Source organism: Equus quagga, chromosome 12 (genome assembly GCF_021613505.1).
Source record: "Equus quagga isolate Etosha38 chromosome 12, UCLA_HA_Equagga_1.0, whole genome shotgun sequence".
Classification (NCBI taxonomy): domain Eukaryota; kingdom Metazoa; phylum Chordata; class Mammalia; order Perissodactyla; family Equidae; genus Equus; species Equus quagga.
In genome coordinates this window covers 10,337,535-10,363,048 of record NC_060278.1, presented here as the reverse complement: position 1 = coordinate 10,363,048, position 25,514 = coordinate 10,337,535, and the positions used below count along the sequence as shown (strand labels likewise).

The following is a 25,514-nucleotide window of genomic DNA, read 5'->3' as shown; positions in this document are numbered from 1 at the left end:
CTGACTAAGACTTCCAAAACTATGTTGAATAGAAGAGGTAAGAGTGGGCACCTTTGTCTTGTTCCTGATCTTAGAGGAAAGTGTTTGGCTTTTCACCACTGAGTATAATGTTAGCTGTGGGCTTGCCATATATGGCCTTTATTATGTCAAGGTACAACCCATCTATGCCTAATTTATTGAGAGTTTGTGTTATGAAAGGATAGTGAATTTTGTCAAACACCATTTCTGCATCTGTTGAAATGATCATATTATTTTTACCCTTCATTCTGTTGATGTGGCATATCATGTTTTTTTGATTTGCATATGTTGAACCATCTGGATCCCAGGGGTAAATCCCACTTGATCATGGTGTATGATCTTTTTAATGTGCTGTTGAATTTGGTTTGCTAGTATTTTGTTGAGGACTTTTGCATCTATAGTCATGCACTGCATGATGACATTTTGGTCAATGATGGACCATATATACAATGGCAGTCCCATAAGGTTAGTACGATATAGCCTAGGTGTGTAGTAGGCTGTACCATCTAGGTTAGTGTAAGTACACTCTCTGATGTTTACACAACAACAAAATTGCCTAACAATGCATTTCTCAGAACATATCCCTGTCATTAAGCAATGCATGACTGTATGTTCATCAGTGGTGTTGGCTTGTAATTTTCTTTCTTCTTGTGTGCTTATATAGCTTTAGTTTGAGGGTAGTGCTGCCCTCATAAAAGGAATTTGGAAGTGTTTCTGTCTCTTCAATTTTTTGGAAGAGTTTGAGGATTGTCATCAGTTCTTCTGTAAAAGTTTGGTAGAAATCACTTGTGAAGCCATCTGGTCCTGAACTTTTCTTTGCTGGGAGATTTTTGATTACTAATTCAATCTACCTACTAGTAATTGATCTATTCAGATTTTCAATTTCTTCATGATTCAGTTTTGCTAGGTTGTATGTTTCTAGGAGTTTATCCATTTTCTTTGATGTTATCCAATTTGTTGGCTTATAATTGTTCATAGTAGTCTCTGTATTTCTGTAGTAGCAGTTGTAATATCTCCTCTTTCATTTGTGATTTTATTTATAATTATTATATAAAATTATAACTTATTTATAATTTTAATTTATTCATTCTTTTTTCTTAGTTTAGCTAAAAGTTTATTAATTTTGTCTATATTTTTTAAAAACTAACTCTTAGAGTTATTGATCTTTTCTAATTGTTTTTCTGATCTCTATTTCATTTATTTATGCTGTGATCTTTATTGTTTTGTTCCTTCTGCTAAGTTTGGGCTTAGTTTGTTCTTCTTTTTCTAGTTCCTAGGGGTGTAGTTAGGTTTTTTATGAGATCTTTCTTTTTTCTTACTGTAAGTGCTCATCTCTAAAAATGTCCCTCTTAGAACTGCTTTTGCTGTATCCTATAAGTTTTGATATGTTGTGTTTCCATTTTCATTTGTCTCAAATATTTTTTGGTTTTCCTTTTGACTTCTTCTTGGACCTATTGTTTGTTCAGGAGTGTGTTGTTTCATTTCCATGTATTTATGAATTTTCCACTTTCTTCCTGTTATTGATTTCTACTTTCTTACCATTCTAATCAGAAAAGATACCTGATGTGATTTTAATCTTTTTAAATTTACGTTTTGTTTTGTGGCCTAATATATGATCTGTCCTGCAGAATTTTCCATATGTGCTTAAAAAGAGTGTGTATTCTGCTGCTGTTGGATAGACTGTTCTGTGAATGTGTGTTAGCACCATTTGGTCTATGGTGATATTCATGTCTGCTGTTTCCTTATTGTTTTTCTCTCTGGATGATCTATCCATTGTTGAAAGCAGAGTATTGAAGTTCTATACTTTTGTTTTGCTGTTTATTTCTCCCTTCAGTTCTGTTAATATTTGCTTTGTGCATTTAGGTGTCCAATGTGAGGTGCATAAGTGTTTACAAATGGTATATCGTCATGATAAATTGACCCCTTTCTCATTGTATAATGACCTTCTTTGTCTTTTGTAATAGATTTTGACTGAAAGTCTATTTTGTCTGATGTAAATATACCCACCTCTGTTCCCTTTTGGCTACCATATGCATGGAATATCTTTTTCCATCCCTTTATTTTCAGTCTGTGTGTGTCCTTAAAGGTAAAGTGAGTCTCAGGTAGGCAGTATATTGTTGGATCTGGTTTTTTATCCATTTAGCCATTCTGTGTTTTTTGATTGGAAAATTTAATCCATATACATTTAAAGTTATTGTTGATAGGTAAGGACTTATTGCCACTTTGTTAATTGTTTTCTGACTTTTTTATAGTTCCTTTGTTCCTTTATTGCTGTTTTCTTTGTGATTTGTTGATTATTTGCAGTGGTATATTTTGATTCCTTCCTCTAAATGTTTTTTCTTGGTGGTTACCATGAGGCTTACATGGTACATACTGTAGTTACAACAGTCTGTTTTAAGCTGATAACAACAAAGGTAAATATATTTACCTTTACCAGTGAGTTTTTTACTTTCATATATTTTCATATTGTTAGTTAATGTCCTTTCCTTTCAATTTGAAGAACATCCTTTAACATTTCTTGTAAGGTAGTTCTAGTAGTGGTGAACTCCTTCAGCTTTTGTTTGTCTAGGAATGTCTTTATCTCCCCTTCATTTCTGAAGGACAGTCTTGCCAGGTATAGTATTCTTGGTTAGTGTTTTTTTCTTTCAGCACTTTGAATATATCATCCCACTTCTTCCTGGCCTGCAAGGTTTCTGCTGAGAAATCTGCTGATAGCCTTAAGATGTGTGTGAGGGGGATCCCTTATATGTGATGAATTGCTTTTCTCTTGCTGCTCCCAAAGTTCTCTATTTATCTTTGACTTTTGACATTGATTATAATGTGTTTCAGGCTAATCTTCTTTGGGTTGATCTTGCTTGGGGTCCGTTGAGCTTCATGAATCTAGATGTCCATATATCTACAAAGATTTGGAAAGTTTTTGCCCTTATTTCTTTAAATAAGCTTGCTTTCTCTCTTCTCATTATGGGACTCCCATAATGTGTACATTCATTTGCTTGCTGGTATCCCATAGGTCTCATATACTTTCTTTACTCTTTTTCATTCTATTTTCTTTTTGATTCTCTGACTAATTTTAAATGACCTGTCTTCAAGTTCACTTATTCTTTCTTCTACATGATCGAATCTGTTGTTGAAGTCCTGTGTTGAATTTTTTTAGTTCTTCTATTGTTCTTCAGCTCCAGGATTTCTGTTAGATTCTTTTTATGGTTTCTATTTGTTTATTAAGCTTCTCATTTTGTTCATGCATTGTTTCCCTGATTTTGTTTAGTTGTCTTTGTTCTCTTGCATCTTTAAGATGATTATTTTGAATTCTTTGTCAGGCAATCTGTACATCTCCACTTCTTTGGGGTTGGTTACTGGAGCTTTATCAGATTCCTTTGGTAGTGTCATATTTGCCTGATTCTTCATGTTCCATGTTTCCTCACATTGGTATCTGTGCATTTGAAGGAGTAAACACCTCTTCCAGTTTGACAGACTGGTTTTGGCAGGTAATGACCTTCTGCTGTTGGGTCCCTGAGCTTATGGAATTGCTTTGAGGATTGCAGAAGAGTGAGGTTGGAGCTGGGTCATGTGGCTGCTACTGGGTCCACAGTGGAGTCTGTGGTATTGATGGACTTTTTATTCACCAGCAGCTCAGACGGGCAAGGATCCTATTTGGTCCCTGGGTGGATGGGACTGCCTCCAGTACCTTGGCCAGTAGAGCTGGCATTGGGACAAGGGTCCACTTCAGGGTCTGTATTTGGGTCTGCAGATAATAATACTGTTACCAGGTACACAGCAACTGGTAAGGCTCCTGCCAAGTCCCCAAGAGGACTCCTTCCAGGTCATTGGATGGGTCCTTGTGCAGGCAGGACTGGAATCAAGATACAGGGCTGCTTCATGGTCCACAGCTGGAACCAAGGTCTGCAGGCCTGCCTCCAGGGAAGTGGATAGGAGTGGGTTCCTGCTGGGTTCCCAAGTGAGCAGGATTGCCTCTGGACTGTGGTTCAGTAGTGTTGGGGTGAGGTCACAGGTTTGCTTCAGGATCTGTAATCAAACCAAGTTGGCAGGCCTGCCTTTGGAAGCATGGTGCATCATGTCTCCTACCAGGTTCATGGGTGGGCAAGACTGCTCCCAGACCATGGCTAAGAGGGGCTAGAGCCAAGGTATAGGACCACTTCAGGCTCCACAATATGACCAAAGTTGGTGGGTCTTCCTCCAGGAGCACTGATGAGTATATTTTTCCACTGGGTGTCTGAGTGAGCAGGACTGCTCCTGGACTTCAGCTGAGAGGGGCTAGAGCTGGGTTAGAGGCCACTTCAAGGTGCACAGCTGGGACTGAGGTTGGCAGGCCTGTTACTCAAGGCATAGGCAGATGTGACTTCTCTTGTATCCCTTGGTAGGTGGTGACGGTGTCAGGAACAAGGCCAAATGGGGCTATAGCAAGTCCACAGGGTGAAGGGGCTATTTCTGGGTCTATAGCCAGGACCATGGGCAGTGAGCCTGCCACCTGGGTGTGGGCCTGCTGTCTTGAAATGGCTCTCCTCAGTCTAGGGCCCCACCAGGTTATCACAACCTCCTACCTGAATCCAAAGCTCCTACAAAGTCACTTTTATCAGAGGATAGCTGCCAAATTACTGTTGCTTTTGGAGGGATATGAGAAGAGGACCTCTTTTGCTGCCATCTTGCTGACCTATAAAGAAAATTTAAAAAGAAAATTAAAATGTATTTTTCCATTTAAAAATTAGTATATGCAAATTATTTTAAATTGGAAAACATAGAAAAAAGAAAAGTGAAATGTAAAGGCATTTTAAACATGTTTGGGTGTCTTCCGATTTTGTGATTCTGGAAAATTTATCTTACATAGTTGTGACTAAATACTTCCTCTATATTTCTATACCCTGCATCTCTGCTTCACACTATAAGTAAAATAAGCATATAACACAAGCATTTTTCCATGGTATAATAACCTCTTTATAAACATCACCTGAAATGGCAATGCCATCATTTATTTAACAACTCCCCCAATATATTTTTATTACTTCCAAATTTTTATTTTATAAATATATACAAATATGTTTATAATAAAACATTTATATGCATTTTAACTGTTTCTGCAGGATAAATTCTCTAGAAATGGAATTTCTAAGTTACAGGGTATAAATATTTTAAGGCTCTTGATTTATATTTCCAAATTTAGCTTACAATATTAATATCTTTCTTCAGTGGAAAATTACAGTAAATCTCATGGGATTTTTAACTGAACATGAATAAAATTTTACTGAAAAAACCCTTTGAGGTTTGAGGGAAAGTAATATTAGCTAACATATGTTAAAAGCCTAGTAATTGGAACTAATGAGAAAAGTCAGCTTGAATTTGTGATTAATTCTTGACTATAGACTACTTTAAAACAATGTGCTTTTGTTGATGTAGTCCAAAACATAGTACCTAGACTAATGAAAAGTTTATGGTGCTCTGTTTCAGGCTTTCGGCTCCAAGTCAGATAGTCTTAGCCTTAAAATCACATTCTGTCACCTATCACCTGACCTTGGGCAAGTGTCTTAATTTCTTTGTCTTATTTTCTGCATGCGTTCAGTGAAGATAATGTTAGTTTCTACTTCTTAAGGTTATTGTGAGGCTTAAATAACATAATGTATTCAGAATACTGAGTACCTAAGGAGTGCCCAAAACATTTTATCTATTACTAAAATATCATAATTTTAAAAAGAATTCCTGGTCAGTTAGAATTTCTGCATTAATAAACAGATCAGTTGAAGAGTTTTAAACAAATAAACTTACCCTCTATACACGTTTCTTCATGTGAACGAGCTAACATTTTCTATGAAATTCTCTTTGTTGTGTTATCACCTTTTCTCTCTCTATATATTGTGTGTGTATGTGTGTAAAACAAAAATAAACTACAAGAAAAGCCCCTGTTTAGTATAAATAGCCCTGGATTCTGAATTAATGAAAAGGTCTATTTTTTTATTTATTGTTTTATTTTACATTAAAAAGAAAGAATTAGCTTGATCTAATGCTCTTAATCTTTGGAATATGAGGAACAACAGTAACTGTTAACTTCAAAATTAATGAATATACTTCAGGTAAGCTTATACCAAACATAAATACACTAATCATCTCAATATTTATAATTTCTCCCTAAGAAGCAAGGATAAGTGGGTCAAATAAAAAATGACAACATTTTTCTAAGTGTCTCTGTAGCGAGTGACTGGGGAAAGTCTTACTCTGAAAAGTTGGCCCTCGATGCAGAAGTGGGCGCTGCATTTGGTATTTGGGTGAAGCAGTGCCCTCTTTCCATGAGCCACTTTAGATGCTCCTCAGTTCCTGTGGTCAGTGGGTGTCTTACTTTAGCACTCACTTGACCTCAGATACTCCACTATTTCTTAAGCCCAGCAACAATATCATGATCCTTTTGCTCTCAAAGCTCAGGCCAACATTGTCATTATCTGACTTTGTCTCTTGGCTTGAGAAATAACCTTCAGATTTTCTTTGGTTCATACCAAACACACAAATAGCAAATAATTCTAAAAGTCACAAAGGTGAGAAATTTTCAACACATCTTTAAATTAAGGCCATTCAAAGGAATAGGAGACCAGAAAAATCTAGTTTGTATGATAAGGCCAAATGCTTAACCAGGAAATAATTTTTTTCTCACTCTAGGATTGGTGTCATTGGTTCTTTGTTCTCCGATTTCTCAGTATGTTCAGCACAGTCAGTCACAGAATATACACCCAGGTCACCTTCTACAGAGAATAAAGGAATGAGAGATGGGTGACTCAGGCTTCTCTGGGGGTCTGGGGATTTTGCCAAAGCTTAAGTGATATAGACAGACAGCCTTAAAAATTATAAATGTCACACCTGGACTTTGTACTCATTACCTTTTCATCTTGATATTCAAGTCACATTACCTTTTATATTATTGGGGTTTTTTTTGTTGTTGTTATCTGTGAACTTTCTGCATTCTTTTTTAACGTTTTTTTTCTAAGTCTTAAAACTAGTTTGTGTTTCTGAGTTCTTGCTTCAGGCATACTTTTTGGGTTCAGTCCAGTTGTCTAATCAACTGGGTTGAATTTATAAAAATAGCAGACTTTTAAAAATGATAAATATTGAGACTGGTTACTGAAGTTGTCATTTGGGTAGTTATTCAGAAACCTCCTTGTGTTAATTCAGAAAACCTAAAACATAGGTTTCCAATGACTTTTCTTATATTAGATAGATTAGACATTTTAAAAAGGTTTTTCTAATCTTCTTCCACATTATGTTCTCCTTATAAATAAATAAATAAATAAATCAGACAAGCAAAAATTCTCTAATTATGGATGAAAGTGGAAATGATTATCTAAGCCCATTCTATGAACTTCTTAAAATGAATAGAGAATGCAGGGGAAGATATACTCTCTCCAGCTGTCAAAAGCTATAGCTGACTCTCTGGATGTGGAGCCCTAGAAGATTTTACCAGTGGTGGTGCCAGGTACATAAACTCCCGTGCGTTTTCCCTGATCTTAGACTATGGTTTCTCAACATCAGCAATGTTGATATTTGGGGCTGAATCAGTCTTTCTTGTGGGGGCTGCTCTGTGCATCGTAGGATGTTTAGCAGCATCCCTCACTTTTACCCACTAGAAGCAGGTAACACTCCCAATTGTGGTCATCAAAATATCTCCAGAAAGTGCCAGTGTCCCTGGGGGGAGAGAGAAGGATGAAATCGTTCACAGTTAAGAATCATTGAGGGGCAGCCTTGGTGGCCTAGTGGTTACGTTTGACACACTCCACTTCAGCTGCCCGGGTTCAGTTCCCAGGCACGTACCTACATCACTTGTCTGTCAATGGCCATGCTGTGGTGGTGTCTCACATACAAAAAGAGGAAGATTGGCAACAAATGTTAGCTTAGGGAAAATCTTCCTCAGGGAAAAAGATAAATAAGAATCACTGTCCTAGAATAACAGCCCTTATATTAGCCTCTACTCTACAGAAGAAGTAAAAGCAAATGCTCAATCAATAGCCAATAGACCCATAGACAGTAAGTCTATAGCCCTCTAGGTATGGAATAATATGAGAAGAGTTTGTGGGAGAGTTTTCTTCCAATCATGCTTCCTGGAATAGAGAAACATAACCAAGCATAAAGAAAACATTGATTATGTTTCAAATATAAAGAAACATAAATCAAATAAAGTTCAGATCAAAAGGAACCCAAAATTTGGTTGCTGACTTTTCTGTTTAATATGGACTCGATCATTTTCCATTTTCTCCTAGTCCTTCAAAGCAGAAATTTGAGTTTGTAATATTAGTAGACCTGTAAATTTCGTTAGTATTATTTCCATTTTGGAGTTAGTTTTCCTGGGTATCTCCCGTGTATACAGGCGGTATGCATGTTATTAAACTTCTGTTTGGTTTTCTCCCATTAAAAAAAAAATATGTTCTTTCCATTTCATATAAAGAAAGGTGAGTCTTGGAGGGGGCGGGGATGAGCAACGTTCTCAAGACTGCCCAAAGTACTGATATTTTAAATTCATGAGGCTTATGGCAGGACTCTGAAGTGAGCTTCCCTTTTTAGACTTGTCTTTAATACAGAGCCATCCATTCCAGGCTGAGCAAGCCACTGCACAGGCGAGCCCTCCTGATCCCATGGGCACACCTGGAATCAGGAGTCACAGCACTGAAATTTGTGCCCTGCCTTTGCCACTTACCTGGTGTGACCTTAGGACTCACGAACCTGAGATTCAATTCCTCATGTGAAAAGTGAGAGCAACTATGATTAACTGATGTGGTTGTTGTGATGGCTACGTTAGCGTCATGACCACTGTCACTCATATTATTCTACTTTTCCTCCTTTTTTCTTCCTTCCTCTACCCTTGTATCTATTCCTTGCGCATGCCCAGACGCTCAGGAGCCGCAGCCCTTGCGTTCTTGCTCAGCCCGGATTCTGAGTCCCAGCCCTGCAGAGAGCTCGCCAATGCTTATCTGGGGTTTTTAGGAAACCAAGTTAGCATGCCTCATAAAATTAACCGACAGCTCTATATTTCAATTTCTTACTACTTGAAATGATTTCCTTAAATTTTCAAATGCTTAGATGTCTATGAATATTAAAAATTAGGTTCTCAGTGAAAATAATCACCGAAGTCTTCGAGCTGGAGGAGGAGGAATATTAGAGTCGTGTGGTCCAGCGAGGATTCCTGGTATAGCGCTCCTGACATGTAGTCAGGATACTTTCACTGCTAGATAGGCAGCCCTTTGCAAGCACCCCACTTCATTTTTGAGCAACTCTAATTATTGGAAACTTCTGTACTGCGCTACCTGTATCTTTTGGGTTTTCTTCTGAACAACGCTGGTCGCACCTCCTTCCTCATTCACTAATGAGCTACACAGGCATCGGCAAGTCATCAGCCTATATATTTGCTGCATTTAAAGACCTTATATGTGAATATATCAACTACAAAATAATGAAACTAACTCTATAGCCACACAACCACCTGAAACCTAGTCTTATTTCCGGCATTTAGTGGGGATTGTATAACTTGGAAGATGACTGAACTTCCAGTGATCTGAACCTTCAGATAAAAGGTTTACAGTGAGAATGGACATGGAAACTTCAGAATAAGAGATCTAACTGGCAGAGAAAATGAGTTATATCTGGTTTTGCCTGCAATAGTCAGATACTGACTTCATGGAGGATGCTTATAAGAATACTTTGCCAAGACTACGTTCAGATTCACAGCCTTCCTCCAGAAGGATACGTGTCAATCACACTCCATGGGAAGTATGAATTAGAACCTCAATGGTAGGTCCGGAAAATAACAAAAGAAAGGTGAACATTACTCCTATGCAATTTGACATATTGGCATTTATGCTACCTTTGTGATGAGAGAGAATATGAAATATATGCAAAGGTCTCAATATAGTGGCTAAGAAAGGAGAGACGCCATTATGTGTGGTATGTACAACTGTCTCATTAACTTTGAAAGCAGCGGCGACTTTCTTTTGGACCATAACACCCTCCGATTTCCTTCCGTCCTTTCCCCAGTACCCTGGGTTTTTTCTCAACACCAGAAACATCTTCCTCTGAGACACTTTCCAGCATTGACTGAGCAGTCTGTGTTGCCAGCCCGGTTCCCAGGCACCCTTTCCATTATGCAATCTCGCTGTTAGAATGTGCCACTCCACATACATAGGCGTTAAAGTGGAGGGAATATGGTACAAAAAGGATGCTAGAGATTAAGTAGAATTTTGTGGGGTGTACATCAGTTACCCTTCAGGTGCCTGAGTATGTGCCTTTATTTACAGGCATCCACACTCTCCCCTGTCAACATTTCCACTATCAATCATCAACGGTGAGATCTTTGACAGTTAACTAACCTCTGTGTGCCTCAGTTTCCTTATCACTAAAAGAGGATGATGGTCGTACTTACATCATAAGGTTATTATGGGGATTAAGTGGGGTTTTTTTAAAGTTAAGTACTTAGAACAATCCAGACTCTAATAACTGCCATATATGTTTGCTATTATTACTATTATAGAGAAGAAAATATGGCAATATCTGTGTTTTTCATTTTACTGGCTATTCATGACTTTGAAAAGCCATATAATAATTTAACTATTACTTTTTACCTAATTTAATAATTAGATTTACTCCCCACTGTGAGTAAGACCCACTGCTTTGCTCATCATAACAGACCAGGGAGATTTTAATTCCATGGGTACCAGGTTCAGTTTCTGCCTCCACAAATTCAGAGCTTCTGAGTCTTCTTTTGAATGAGTGTGTGTGTGTGCACGCCTGCACATGCTGAAAAAGTGGCAGAGATGGATCCAGCTGGTCTGGACTGCCCATTCTTCTGTCATTACTCTACATAATGAAACCGTGTGATTTCTTTCATCATGTGCAGCTGGTACCACCTGGTCTGCCTCTAATGGATGCCATGCCCAGAAATGATGAAAGGCTTTGGCTCTTACAAATGAGAATATCCCTTCAAATGAGCTGAATACTCACCATGGAGGTAGGGCATGAAAGATCATTTGTTCTCTATCTTTTCTTTCTTTCCATTAAGCCCTAGTACTTCTCACTGCATTACTCTTTGCTCGATTCTATATTGAGATCCTTGAGCAAAAACTTTTCTTATTGAAGTATAGTTGACATACGATATTATATTAGTTTCAGGTGTATAACAGTGATTCAACTCGAACAAAAAGTTTACAAGAGACTTTTCAGCAGTCTTATCATGATCCTGACCCTCCTTTATGCCCTTACTTGAAGAGGAGTGACACCTATATGTATGTGTGTAATCAAAGCCGTAATTATTTGGCCAGCTGAGATATTTTCATATATATATATCAGCTGAGATATTTTCATATATATATATATATATTCATATTATATATATTCATATATCTCAGCTGGCCAAATAATTATGGTTCAACACACCCAAGGCTGAAAGACATTTTCTATCACCTAAATATATAAGCAAATGTAGTAAAGAATAAATAATTTTTTTAAAAACTTTGAACACATTTCCATAGACCAGGCTTCTGGTATTTATGGCCATCAGCTACCTCACCACTGGGACCCTGAAAGATTGGAAAATACTGGTGGAAAATGTTGTTACCTGGTAGATTTTTGTAAACCTATCTGCAAGTAAGATCTTGGGCCGCAATTCTTTCTTTCTTCTGATGCTAATATAGGGAGCAGGGTTTTCCCAGGCTGAAGAGGAAGAAGAACTCTGTTTCCTTTTCCTTTTTCTGTGACATAAATCCTTTTCCAGGGCTGATGAACAAGGAAAACAAAGGGTAAGCCTAGCCAGCCTGAGGTGCTCCCCACCGGGGAGGTCTGAGTCAGCACAAATTTGATGTCTTGCAGAGCCAACAAGGAACACTTAGAAATCAGGAAAAACTTTCTGTGTCCTCAACCAATCTCCTTCTCACAGATGCTGACGCCCCTTCGCTCATCCAGCTGCTAGCATCCTTCATAATATCCTTTGCTGTCCAAGCTTCCCCTGTGGTGACCTTCCTTGAACAGTGTAACTGCACACCCACAACTTTTTTCAGTCCCCACACTGCCCCTACTCCCTTATGTGCCTTCTGACTCCTTCATTTGGGGCCTTTCTACCTACTCGAATACTCTAACTCAGTGATAAGACTTGATGGTGGACTTTCAGGCGCTAGCATGTTGATGCAGGCAGGCAGGATGCTTAGAAACCCATAATATCGCCTAGGAGTCCTGTATCTTTCTCAGGGTTCACTGTACTATACAGGGACCGCTACCTTTGGAGGCACAAAAGTTAAATCATTTATGATCACTCACTCTCTACTCTCCTAAACCTTTTGGCTTCTTTATCAGCAAGACAGATGCTTCCAATCCTTACGTAAGCCCAGACTGCCCCTTTAGTTATGAAGACTCATCATTTCAGAGTCTATAAGTCTTGTTTGCTGAGGATGGGCATTACATGCTTAAGATATGATGAACATGTTTCATAACTTCTCCTCTGCGTGTCTATCACAGAACTGCAGAACCCACAGAACTTTTGCTATGAGTAAGCTCTGAAGAAAAATTCACAGACAGAAAACAAAAGACAAAATGAAAAGCATGATACAAATTTTTCTAACAAATGCTAAAAGTTGTAGTTTTGATGTATTTATTTCTTTGCTTTAGTAAGATCATAGTAGATCATTTTTAAAGGGAAAAAATTCAGAGAGGCCAATGAATTAGAAGAAAAAGATGGAGAGGGCCTTTTCTTTGGAAAAATACAAATAAGAGTACTTTACAAAACTGCAGCTTGAGTGATATCAATAGTTACAAAGCTCCTGGAACTGATGACTTTTATCATGCAGAATGACATTTTAGGCCATTATCAGCATTTATCCTTTCTTATCATGAACATTCTTAAATCTCTCCCCAGGGAATTCTAAAATTTTTCTGAGAAACTTTTGCATCATCCTAAAGTATCATTTGCTAAGCTTGATTGCCTTAGAAAAAAAAACCCGCTCTTTGATATCATTTTGCATAGCAACATCCCAAACACAGCAAACATGATGATGCATGGAAAACAGAGTCTGGGAGAAATACAGCCATGGAGGGACTGGGCATGTGTTCCCAGAAACCACTTGAGGACCGTGTTTCTGCTCTCCTATGACAGCTGCAAGGAACCAGGCCCATCCATGGTTCTCATTTCCTGAAGCTCTTCCTTAGCAATTCTCACAAACAAAGTTTTATTTTATTCTGAAATCAGGTGAAAAGGAAAAAAAAAGGAATCAATGTTTATTGAAGGAGGAAAAGAATCCATTCAAGATGATGTGTACTCCCATAAGGATGGGCTGCATATTTTAGAAGTATAGTAAGTATGCACTGTTCTAAAACAGTTGCCATAGGAACAAAACTTTTCCCTGTTAGATGGAAGGTAATCAGTCTAGTGAGTTTCCACACAAGTATCTAAGCTACACAAATTAAGCATCGATTGGGAGTCAAATCCAACAGACTGTGGATTGGTTAGGCACTGTGGATTTAATATCCCCTTTCTTCTAAGGGGGAGGCTAAGAGCTATAACATAAGGCAAAATGTTTGCACATCCAATGATCAAACTATATGTCTGCTAAACCAACCATCAAAGTGGGCACTTGGATGCCCCTCGCTCTTTTTTCTGCTCTAATTTCTCAGGAGGGCATGATCCCAGCTCTCAGCTGAACGCTGTGCTAAGCAGTATCAAAGAGGATTCTTATAGCCTGGTTCATACAAATTTATTCTGAAAAAGGTAGCCAGTGTGACCGACCACTGGATAAATGGATACATAGAGTCCTGTGAGCAATGCAAAGTGTCCAGTGGGGTTATAGTCATGGATGCTTCCACAATGAGCTGGATTTGAGCCAGGTTTTCAAGGACAAGGTAACATCTAGGAAGCAGCAGGTTGTTTCGGTAGAAGGGCTTGTAGCATATTTCATCTATCTTAAGATGCACATGTTTCACATTTGAACGTCTCTGAAATCAGGCTGCCTTACAACTGATGGCGTCGCATAGTCACTATCAAACAGGTAGTAGTTGTGACACTTTATTATACACATATGAGCAAATTTGGTCATTGTCACTTCAACTGAGTTTTGTAGATTGTTGGCTCTATATCTGTTGAGTTTAACAGACATGTAACATGTCTTACAAAAGATTATACTACTATTAATCCTTGAAATGAAAAGTTTTTGTGTATATGGAAAGGTATGGAAACAGCAGAGTGGCAAACTTTGATATTAGTTGAAGGAAGTGGTTGTCATTGGAGGAAAAACCAATATCATCCAGACTTGCAGAAGAGGAGTCAGTAGCTTGAAATAAAATCTCAGAGACAATATTGGAGTCTTCTTGTATAAATTGTACCACCAACACTCCTGATGGCACAGAAAATGGTAAAATATGGGCATTGACAATTCTGCATAGAAAAATGATAAGGATGAGTCCAGCTCTGAATGTAAAGATATTTTAGGATCACCTTAACCTTAATCTTTTTACTCCATGTGAAACTACGTGTAAAAATCTGTATTTTAGGTTGAAAAGAGCTCTTTCAACAAGTATAAAATAAAAATTCTAAGTGATAAGAAAGCATTGTAATAGTTTAATTGTTAGGGTTTTTTCTTTCTTAGTGGTACATAAAATGATACATCTTACTATGATGACATCTTATATTTAATGAGATATGGGCACATGAGAAGGATGAATAAGCAAAATACGATCTTATGAATATGCAATAGAAAAGCAATACAATATGTGAGAGGGGGTTGGTGATAATCACACCTCATAAGACCCCCAGAAAAATGTTGGTTAGCAAACATAACAATTTTAAAATTAATTTTCTCTTAAACATTTGTATAGACTATCTAGAACATGTGAATTCTGATGTGACTTTTAAAAGAATCTAACAATTTAAAATAGTTTTAAAATATAACTATTTTAAGAAAACTAGTCTCAATGTGTTTATGAAAAGTATAGTAATAATAAAATATCAATCTAAACGCTCACTATAACTTAAAAATCCCTGAAAAATACCTGAGTTCTTAAAAAAAAACCCAAATACCGTTTGATGAATCAACGCTGGATAATTACTTAAAGTATACTTTAACTTATGAGATAATACTAGAAACGTAAAACTAAATGATGATAGAATATTGTATCTCTTACAAAGAGGATTATTTTGGTGAAGGCCCTTGGCTTAGATTTTTACTTTTTTGAGAATTTTCCATTTTACTTAATTTTTAAAAAGCATAAGGGTCAATTGTCATCAACTTGTTTGGCTCATATGGAAATAACCAGAAATTTTGAACACTTAGAATCTTGGCACATTCTTCACTTTATCTTTTATGTTATAAAATATACTTAGAAGAAACAGAGATTTTTAGGCTTTACTACTGTATATTAATTCCCCAAAGGGTGTGTCAAAGTGATTTTTTAAAATCACAAGAGAACCACAGCAGTTTAATGCTATAGAAAGATAGTGATCCAAATTCTAAGACAATGCTGTAATGGGGCCTAACTCATCAGTCTCAGTATTTATACCACCCATACCCTATATGGCCCTTATTTTAGTGCTGGACATCATCTTACTATGTGGGTGGCAGCTGCCTGTCATCTCCATAATTCTGAAGAAAAGCCAGGGAATTTGTTTTAGAGTGTTTGTCCAGATGAAACCACATGTGGCCTCCAGGGTGCTCTGGGCCTGAAGCCTAGGCCTGCTGGCTGTGCAGAATCCTAGAGCTTATCCAGAAGAAAATTTGACTGTCTCCTCAAAGCCAATAAAGATAAAAGAAACCTGTGCTGGTCCAAAACAGCACAGCTCATGTGTGGGAATTGCACAAGATGAAGGTTTATCCTCTGTGTTGGCCTCAGAAAGGCCAGGGAATAGAAAGGAAAGTAGACAGCTGTTGGGTCCTCCTGTTTCATTGTTTTCCTTGCTTAAAAGAACCTTGGAATTGGACAGTTAACTTTGTCCTGATTGACTCCATTGGCAGATAGTGGACCGCGAGTATGTGACAGCAAACTCTGGTTATGTCTGCTTAGGTTATATAATAGCCACTTCGGTGGAACAGAATCCTATGAAAGATAAGACTTGACAGGCTTTCTGTGCCTTGGAAAGGGCCAATTCCTCTTAATAGTCATGAACAGGGGTCATATAGATAGTGGGATAGGTTCTTGGGCAGGCTGGAAAGCTATTGACCCTTGCTATTCCGTGGCAAAATATTTGGTAAAATTGTCACTAGTAGTGTCATAGAAGAGAAACCACACGCCTGTCTGCCCCCTCCAGGGGAACTGGTTTGAAGAACTCAAAATACTTTGGTAGGGTGACTGCTCCTCGTAGCTTCCAGAAAGATACTACAAAAGAGAAGAACTCAAGCAAGGGGCAGGAGTACAGTTTGCACAGAGAAATGGAATTGAACAGAGTTGTGTCAAGGGAAGTTCTTTCTGAATGCGGCCTGCAATCTGAAGTTAATAAACATGTAGCCTTCCAGTATTGGAAAAGACAATCAAGAAAGAGAAAAACACAAAACACAGGAAACAGTAGATCCATTGCAAATCCTAGCACTAGGAAGACAAAAACAGATCTCAGATGGTACAATGAATCCAGATTGGAAAATTCAGTTTGGTTGGCCAAGGACAGCAAGGTCTCATATCCGTGATCCCTCTTCCATCCAGAATGAACACATAGGCATAGTGGAAGCCAATAAAACTATTATTGCTTTCCTGATGGAATCCACAGTGTTGATGGTATGTGGCTGATAAAGAACGATGAGGCAGTAAGGAAGCTATTCCTAACATGAACGCTTACACCAATATATGATGCCTCTCTTGGCAAGAGTCTTCTGGTCCCTGTAGACTGTGACAGAAGAAAACCACGTATCTGTCAACTTGGAATAATTCTATATCATTATTTTTCTGTGACAAATATACATATGTATAGAATATTATTTGGAAATATGCACAAGAAGTTGGTCCCAGTGGTTGCTTCTGTAAAGGGCGATTCAGCGGCTGTAGGAAAGGGGCGTGAGGGAGACTGACTTCTCCTACTCACATTTGGGTACGTTATGAATTTTAGACCATGTATATACATCACTTATTCACACACACACACACAAGAGCAAAATAAAAAATAGTTTCTAATAAAATTACAAGTGCACATACATTTTGACCTTGTTATTTCTCTCCTGGGAATGATTTCCTACAAATATCATCAAATGTGTGAAATGATGTATGTTCAAAGTCAGTCACTGTGACAATGCTTTTAATAGCAAATATTGAAAACAGCTTAAATGAAATAACTTAAATATCCATCAGTAGGGCACTGGTGAAATATATTACATACACCTATACAATTTAATACCATGCATCCAAGCCACTAAAAGGTATGAAGAACATTATGCATTGATAAAGAATGAGCTCCAGGGGCTGGCCTGGTGGCACAGTGGTTAAGTTTATGCACTCTGATTCGGTGGCCTGAGATTCGTGTGTTCAGATCCCAGGCACAGACCTACACACTGCTCATCAAGCCATGCTGTGGTGGTGTCCCACATATGAAATAGAGGAAGATTGCTACAGGTCTTAGCTCAGTGACAATCTTCCTCAAGGAAAGAGAAGAAGATTGGCAATGGATGTAAGCTCAAGGCCAATCTTCCTCACCAAAAAGAAAAGAAAAGAAAAAAATCTCCACATTATTAACTGAAAAAGGCAAGTGTTATGTGCTCCCATTTGAATTAAAAAAAAGTGAAAGGGGTATATATATAATATACACAAATATGTATTTTTGTGTGATATATATATACACATATATTCATTTCCTTTTATAAAATATTTCTGAAAAGGTACATAAAAATTGATAACATTGGTTGGCTCAGGAAAGGAGAACTTGGTGGCAGAGTTTCAGGGGTGGGATGGATGCTTTTTATTCCAAAAGAATTCCACAGATGTTTTCCACATCAGCACAATTTTAGATAAATGTTTATCCTTGCTTCATAGACAACAGTCGAGTGCCTAAGTTAAGGCAGTTAAAATATATATATGTGTGTGTATATATATATATATATCACTCACCCAGTCTCACTTCCTATATAGGCAGCATCTTTTAGAATAAAAAGTCTGCATCTAAAGGCCATATCTGCATGTGTGTTTTAAAAAATTAATATCTGCATGGCCTTTTAACACCAATTCTGTGAAACAATATCTTTAGTTTTCAGGGATAACAAGCATGAACGTAGTCTGTTGCTAATTTCAGTTCTTTCCCATCAAGCAAATTATGTGTGAAGAAAAAAATGCCACCACTTCTGACCTCACTCAGCAATTTTTATTATAAAAACAAGATTCTTTTTTTTAGTCACAGATATTGTCTAAAAGCACAGAGGCAATGGCATGATCAGAGAGAATGTTCTTCTATAATTGAAACCAGTCTTTCTTGCTAAAAGGACACATCCCATTTCTCTTTAAACTTTTCTCTTCCCATCCCTCTCACTGGCCCTCCTTCCCTCTCTCCTGTTCTTCCTTCCTTCCTTCTTTCAGCACTGGTTTCTCAGAGACCATCTATTTAAACTCGTTAGAGTGAAGAACACCCGTGGTTGAAAGCCTCAAATGGCTATTATTACAAAAGTTTCCATCTAAAAACTAGTGATGGTTTTATCTAACTTTCTTTCCAATATGCCAAATGGTGAGTTGGGCTGATGCATGTGGATGTGAATCATTGGCTCCAGATCCTCTACAGCTTTTCTGCTTTCTGATCTGTTTGAAGTCCCAACTTTTGCTTAAGCTAAACTGAAAATAGTCATGCAGTTTTATACTGATGGACCATTAGAGCTGGAAGGCAGGTTGGACAAAATCTAGTTCAGTTTCATCCAGTTTTACACATGAAAGTAAGGTTGAGAGACATGGTCATTTCTCAAAGGTCACATAACTTAGTCAAATTTGCTCATTTTTTTTCACCATGATTACATCTCAGCAGGAAGAAACAAACCCTCCAGAAGAATTACCTTGCTCTTTTTGTCCCTTATCTCTGCTTGTCTCCTACTTGAATGAACCGGTGTTTATGAATCAATCACCTTCTGCGGGTTGCAGAACTTGGAAATGAGAGAAATTAGATTGCCTTCTTGAGAGTTAATATGGTAATACCCAGCATTGGCCTCTTTACTTGCTGAAAAACTTCCTTGAGCTGTTGAAAATTTCCTTCACTTTTGTGGTCAAACTGTGTTCATGTGGGCTATATTAACAGGCACGTTAAGACATATGCTAATGTTATGACATTGACCAATGATATTAAGGTATCTAGAGAGATAAAAGGATTTCAGCATAAGAGTTTGGCCTGCAAATATAAAACAGCAGCAGGGGAGCCAGTGTAGAAGTTGACCTGTATCTTGCTCGGAGCAAGGGAGAAGAAGGCTTGGCCAGGGTGTTGACAATTTCATTCCCATTGTCAAGGTTCTACCTTAGGGAAAGGGTGCTCCTTTCTTGAATTTTCTTGGCTTCCTGGTTTTCTTCTGACCTCTCAGGCCACTCGCTCTCTCATCTACTTGCTCCTTCCAGCTCTCCCATCTGACTTGCAAAGAGAAGAGCTGCTAAGAGCTCATTCATTGTCTTCTCACTCACTACTTTGTCGTAAGGTGATCTCATTCATGCTGTTGAATTCCCAGATTTATCACTCTACCCCAGATTTCTTTTCTGACTCAAATATCTATCTATCTATCTATCATCTATCTATCTATCTATCTATCCGTCCATCCACCCATCCATCCATCCATCTATCTATCATCTAAATTTCCAACTAGATTGTCATAAATACAACGTGTCTAAAATTGTATTCTTGATCGTTTCACCATAACCTCCCCCAATCTGCTCCTCTGTAGATTTCTTCCACTCAGATAATGGCATCTCCACTGGCTGGTTGCTCAAATCAGAAATTTGGTTGTCATCCTTGACACTTCCCTCTTCCTTCCCTTTCAGTCCATCACTAAGTTACGTTTTTACTTCCTAAATATTTCTTGAAGCCAACAGCTGTTCTTTGTCTTCACTACCACAGCCTTGGTCTATGCCACTATCTTCTTTACCTGGAAGATTATGATAGTCTCCTAATTAGTCTCCCCACATTGATTCATTCTTCCACTGCAATCCACGTAGCAAGTGATCATTTAAAAATACTGATTGCATCATGCCACTTCCCTGCTTAAAACACATCAATAGCCCCTGTTTCCTTCTTCATCTTCAGCTTGCATCTTTCTCCCTTCTCTAAGTACAATCCAGCCCCTTCCTTCTATGGGTTGAGGGTTTCCTGCCCGAGATCATTCACACATTTTACTCTCTCTGCTTGGAATACTTTTCCCTCAACACGTTTTTCTTCCCCATCTCTCTTAGCTTCTACTAATTCTTTAGTCTATTTTTAAATGTCACATCTTCAAAAAGGCATCCCCTTAACTATAAAATCTGATTTAGGACTCCCTTGATATTCTCTTGCATTGCCTCCTGTTTTTTTCTTTCAAATCACAAATTTCAATTTCTAACTATAAATGTATTTGTGTGATTATTTTCATCTTCCAATATACCTATTTCTTTCAGTTTTCTGCCCAGCAACCAGAACAGTTCCTGGCACGTAGTAGATAGTATTTGTTGAATGACAATGAATGAGTTATGTTAGCTGAAGAGAATTTTATAATCTAAACGTTTTTTGTGACTCTTTTCTAGCCAATATATTCTTTTGATTATGAATTGTCTTTCCATATAGATTGATAACTAGGAAAGAATGCACTGATAATTCAGATGAGAGATACTTCTTAAAAATTGATGTTCACAACACCTTTTCATGGGAAAAACACACAAAAAAACTAGGATTAGAAGAAAATTATTTCAAGATAATGAAAGCTATATAAAAACCCAAAGTGCACATCATACTCAGTGGTGAAAGACTGAAAGCTTTTCCTCTAGGATCAGGAATGCGGCAAAGATGCCCATTTTCACCACTTATATTCAACATAGTACTGAAAGTTCTAGCCAGAGCAATTAGGCAGGAAAAAGAAATAAAAGGCATTCAAATTGAAAAGGAAGAAGTAAAATTATCTGTTTGCAGATTGTATGATCTTATATGTAGAAAACTCTAAAGATTCCACCAAAAAAACTGTTAGAACTAGTAAATGAATTTGGTAAAGTAGCAGGATACAAAGTCAACACACAAAAATCAGTTGCATTTCAATACTCTAACAAAGAACAATCTCAAAGGGAAATTACAAAAACAATTCCATTTACAATAGCATTAAATATACATAGGAATTAACTTAACCAAGGTGGTGAAAGGCTTGTACAATGAAAATTACAAAACACTGCTGAAAGAAATCAAAGAAGACAAAAATAAATGGAAACACATCCCATGTTCATGGATTGGATGACTTAATATAGTTAAAATGTCAGTACTACTCAAACCAATCTACAGATTCAGTGCAATTCCTATCAAAATCCCAAAGATATTTTTTGCAGAAATAGAAGAACCCATCCTAAAATTCATATGGTATCTCAGGGGATTCTGAAAAGCCAAAAAAATCTTGAAAAAGAAGAAGAAAACTAGAGGACTCGGGGCTGGCCCCGTGGCCGAGTGGTTAAGTTCGCGCACTCTGCAGCAGGCGGCCCAGTGTTTCGTTAGTTCGAATCCTGGGCGCGGACATGGCACTGCTCATCAGACCACGCTGAGGCAGCGTCCCACATGCCACAACTAGAAGAATCCACAACGAAGAATACACAACTATGTACCGGGGGGCTTTGGGGAGAAAAAGGAAAAAATAAAATCTTAAAAAAAAAAAAAAAAAAAACTAGAGGACTCACACTTTCTGATTTTAAAACTTACTACAAAGCTACTAATAAAAGCAGTGTGGTACTGGCAAAAAGGCAGACATATAGGTCAGTGGAATAGAATAGAGAGCTCAGAGATAAACCCTCGAATATATGGTCAAATAATTTTTGACAAGGGTGCCAAGCCCATTCAATGGGGACGTAAAGTCTTCTCAACAAATGGTACTGAGAAAACTGGATATATACATATAGAAGAATGAAGTTGGACCCTTAACTAACACTATGTACAAAAATTAACTCAAAATGCATCAAAGACCTAAATGTAAGACCTAAAACAATAAATTTCTCAAAAGAAAACATAGGGCAAAAGTTTTACAACATTGGATTTGGCAGTGGTTTCTTGGATATGACACCAAAAGCACAGGTAACAAAAGAAAAAATAGGCAAATTAGACTTCATGACAATTAAAAAAATTTGTACATCAAAAGATAGTATCAACAGAGTAAAAAGGCAACCCATAAAACAGGAGAAAATACTTGCAAATCCTATATCTGATAAGGGATTAATATCCAGAATATATAGAAAACTCCTAAAACTCAACAATAACAAAAGAACCCAAATAAAAAATGGGCAAAAGACTTGAATAGACATTTCTCCAAAAAAGATATACAAAAGAATAATAAGCACAAGAAGGATATTTAACATGACAAGCATTAGGGAAATGAAAATCAAAACTACAATGAGGTACTACTTCACACCTATTAGTATGGCTATTACCAAAAAAATAGAAAACAACAAGTGTTGGCAGGATGTGGAGAAACTGGAACCCTTGTGCACTGTTAGTGGGAATGTAAAATGGTACAGCCACTGTGGAAAACAGTATGGCAGTTCCTCAAAAAATTAAAAATAGAATTATCATATGAGCCCGCAAATGTACTTTTGGGTATATCCCCACAAGAATTGTAAGTAGGGTTGCAAAAAGATATTTGTATACCCATGTTCATAGCAGAATTATTCACAATAGCTAAAGCGTGAAGGCAATCCAAGCGTCCATCAACAGATGAATGGATAAGCAAAATGTTGTATAAACATACAATGGAATATTCTGCAATATGCTACAACATGAATAAACCTTGAGGGCATTATGCTAAGTGACATAAACCAGTCACAAAAAGATAAATACTGTATGATTCCACTTATTTGTGATACTTAATCAAATTCATAGAGACAGAAAGTAGAATGGTGGTTGACAGGGGCTGGGGGGAGGGGGAAATGGGGAGTTATTGTTTAATGGGTATAGAGTTTCAGTTTAACAAGATGAAAATAGTTAGGGAGATGGATGGTGGTGATGCTTACACATTATAAATGTGTTTAATACCACTGAAATGTACACTTAAAAATGGTTAAGATGGTAAACTTTGTTATATTATAGTACAATAAAAAAAAAGTTGGAAAAAATAATGACATGCAGGTGACAACTCTGACCTACCTGCATTTTAATTCATGTGTGTCAGTCTCTGAGGTCCTGAGGAGAGTGAACTTGTAGGGAGGCCCTCAGACGGGAGGCCAGTCCTGGGCCACATTAATTCACTTATAAATATCACTCATGAGGCTTTGTTGGAGATAACCTTACAGATCATTGCCCTTAGTGATGCTTGGCATCATTACTGATTTAAGCTTATCTTTCTTTTTGAAATAGCTGTGCTTAGTAACTCAGGAAGTACTAACAAATTTTTCCAGTTATTAAAGGTTGCACTTACCAAATATAGTTATCATCTGCATGTGCCACTAAAGAGATTAGCCAGGCGAGGCTAATCTCAGGCCAGGACTTCCAAACTGTTCAATCAGGTCCTTTCCTGCAATTTGATTTTATGGGCTTGGGAAATTCTATTGACAGTGTGCTAATGGGCCCAGCACTAACTGGACAAAAGTACTACAGAATTCAAGGAGGGATCTTAATAAATCTTAGCAATAAATTCATTGTCTTTCTACATGCCAGGGATTATGCTGTTATACATATGTTGTTTCATTCCATTCTCATCACGGCTCCTCAAAGCGTGGTTATGGGTTATCAGCTCCATCTTACAGATAAGTGAACATAGCTTAAAAAGTTTTCAAAGCATAGTTAGTAACTTGGTGAACTGGGATGTGAACCTGAGTCTGCCTGAGTCCAGTGATTGAGCTCTTAAGCACTGCATGAAATTGACTTCTTCTGATTTGATCATGCATCAACTAGTTGGTATAGACCAACTGGTTTGGTTAGTAGCCAAAATCCCTCTCCTCTAAGTCTGACTTATGTCATGATAATAATGCCAATGGGTCACTAAAATACACTTTTGGGTATCATTCATTATTTAATTAAGGTCTTTTGAGTACCTTCTATATATACTAGCTACTATGTAGAATCTAAGGAATGCAGATGAAAAGACACAGTCCCTTCTCCTCAGAATCTTGCAGTTTGGTGGGAAACAGGCAGATAGCCACATATACACAATACAAATGATCAATGCTATAATAAGAGGCCAGAATCTGAGGAATCAAATAGGGGTGTCACCGAAATGCGATGTGATCCAACCCTTGGAGACTAGAGATTTTCCAGGCAGATATGCAGGAGAAGAGAAAGAAAAGCGTAGCTCTCTGGGTAGAGGAAATAGTGTGCAAAAATCCAGGAGACTTCTGGTAGTACCTCAATATTAAGGCAATGCCAGTTAAGTGGGGAGGGGAGGGACAGTATGTCAAGAAACTAAGCTGAAGAGATCTAGGCAAGGGGCTAGACCACTTCTTTATTCTACTCAGAGTTCTTTTGAGTGGGAATGGAAACCAAGTCAACCTAACTGCAGTAATGAAGTTTGACCTTTTAGGCTTGAGTGTCTATAGTCTCTGTATCTCTTACTTCATGCTCTCAAGACAGAGAATCTGATCAGTCACTGGCTAACCGCCTAAGTCAGGTGTCTGTCCCTCCTCTTTCCAGTAGGATGCCCCACGTACATGTGTGCATGCACGGATGGATGGGGGGCAGGTTGCACTGGAGTTTTCAAGGTTGGGATCCCATGGTAGTGAGAGCCTTCCTAAGAAGAATGGATGGGAAAGTTCCCCTAGGAAGCCTGTGAGTGAGAAAGGCAATAAAGTCTATCTAGCACAACATTGTGGGCCAGGAAGAAACGTCTAGATTCTTTAGTAACATTCACAGAAAGCAAGAGGAAACTCATCCACTAAAACCACAAAGTAACTATTTTAACATTTAAGACAACTCTCATTCCTGACTCCAAAACGTAACAACCATAAGGCTGAAATAATTAGGATACTTTTGCACTGCTACTGATTTTGAACTATTTAAAAATTAGTATGGGGCCTGGGCCCGTGGCTGAGTGGTTATAGTTCCATGCACTCTGCTTTGGCAGCCTGGGTTTGCAGGTTCCGTTTCTGGGTGTGGACCTATTCCACTCACCAGCCATGCAGTGGCTGTGTCCCACATACAAAAAAATAGAGGAAGATTGGCACAGATGTTAACTCAGGGCTAATCCTCCTCAAGTAGAAAAAGAGGAGGATTGGCAGAGGATGTTAGCTCAGGGAGAATCTTCCTTGGCAAAAAAACTCCCCCCCAAATTAGTATGTATAAGAATCATCTCACAAATAAAATACTAGTATAAACATCTTCTCCGTAACCGTAGCAGAGAAGGCTGGCTATACCAGCAGAGTCACTAGGCAGGAAGAGGCTGTCTCTCTGAGTA

At 37.9% G+C, this 25,514-nt stretch overlaps 1 protein-coding gene across 2 annotated transcripts in view; it reads left to right on the top strand.

The window, feature by feature from the left end:
- The window catches only part of THNSL1 (threonine synthase like 1), a 69,224-nt gene that overhangs the window by 5,430 nt on the left and 38,280 nt on the right, over window positions 1-25,514 (top strand). The gene's annotated exons all lie outside the window — the stretch shown is intronic.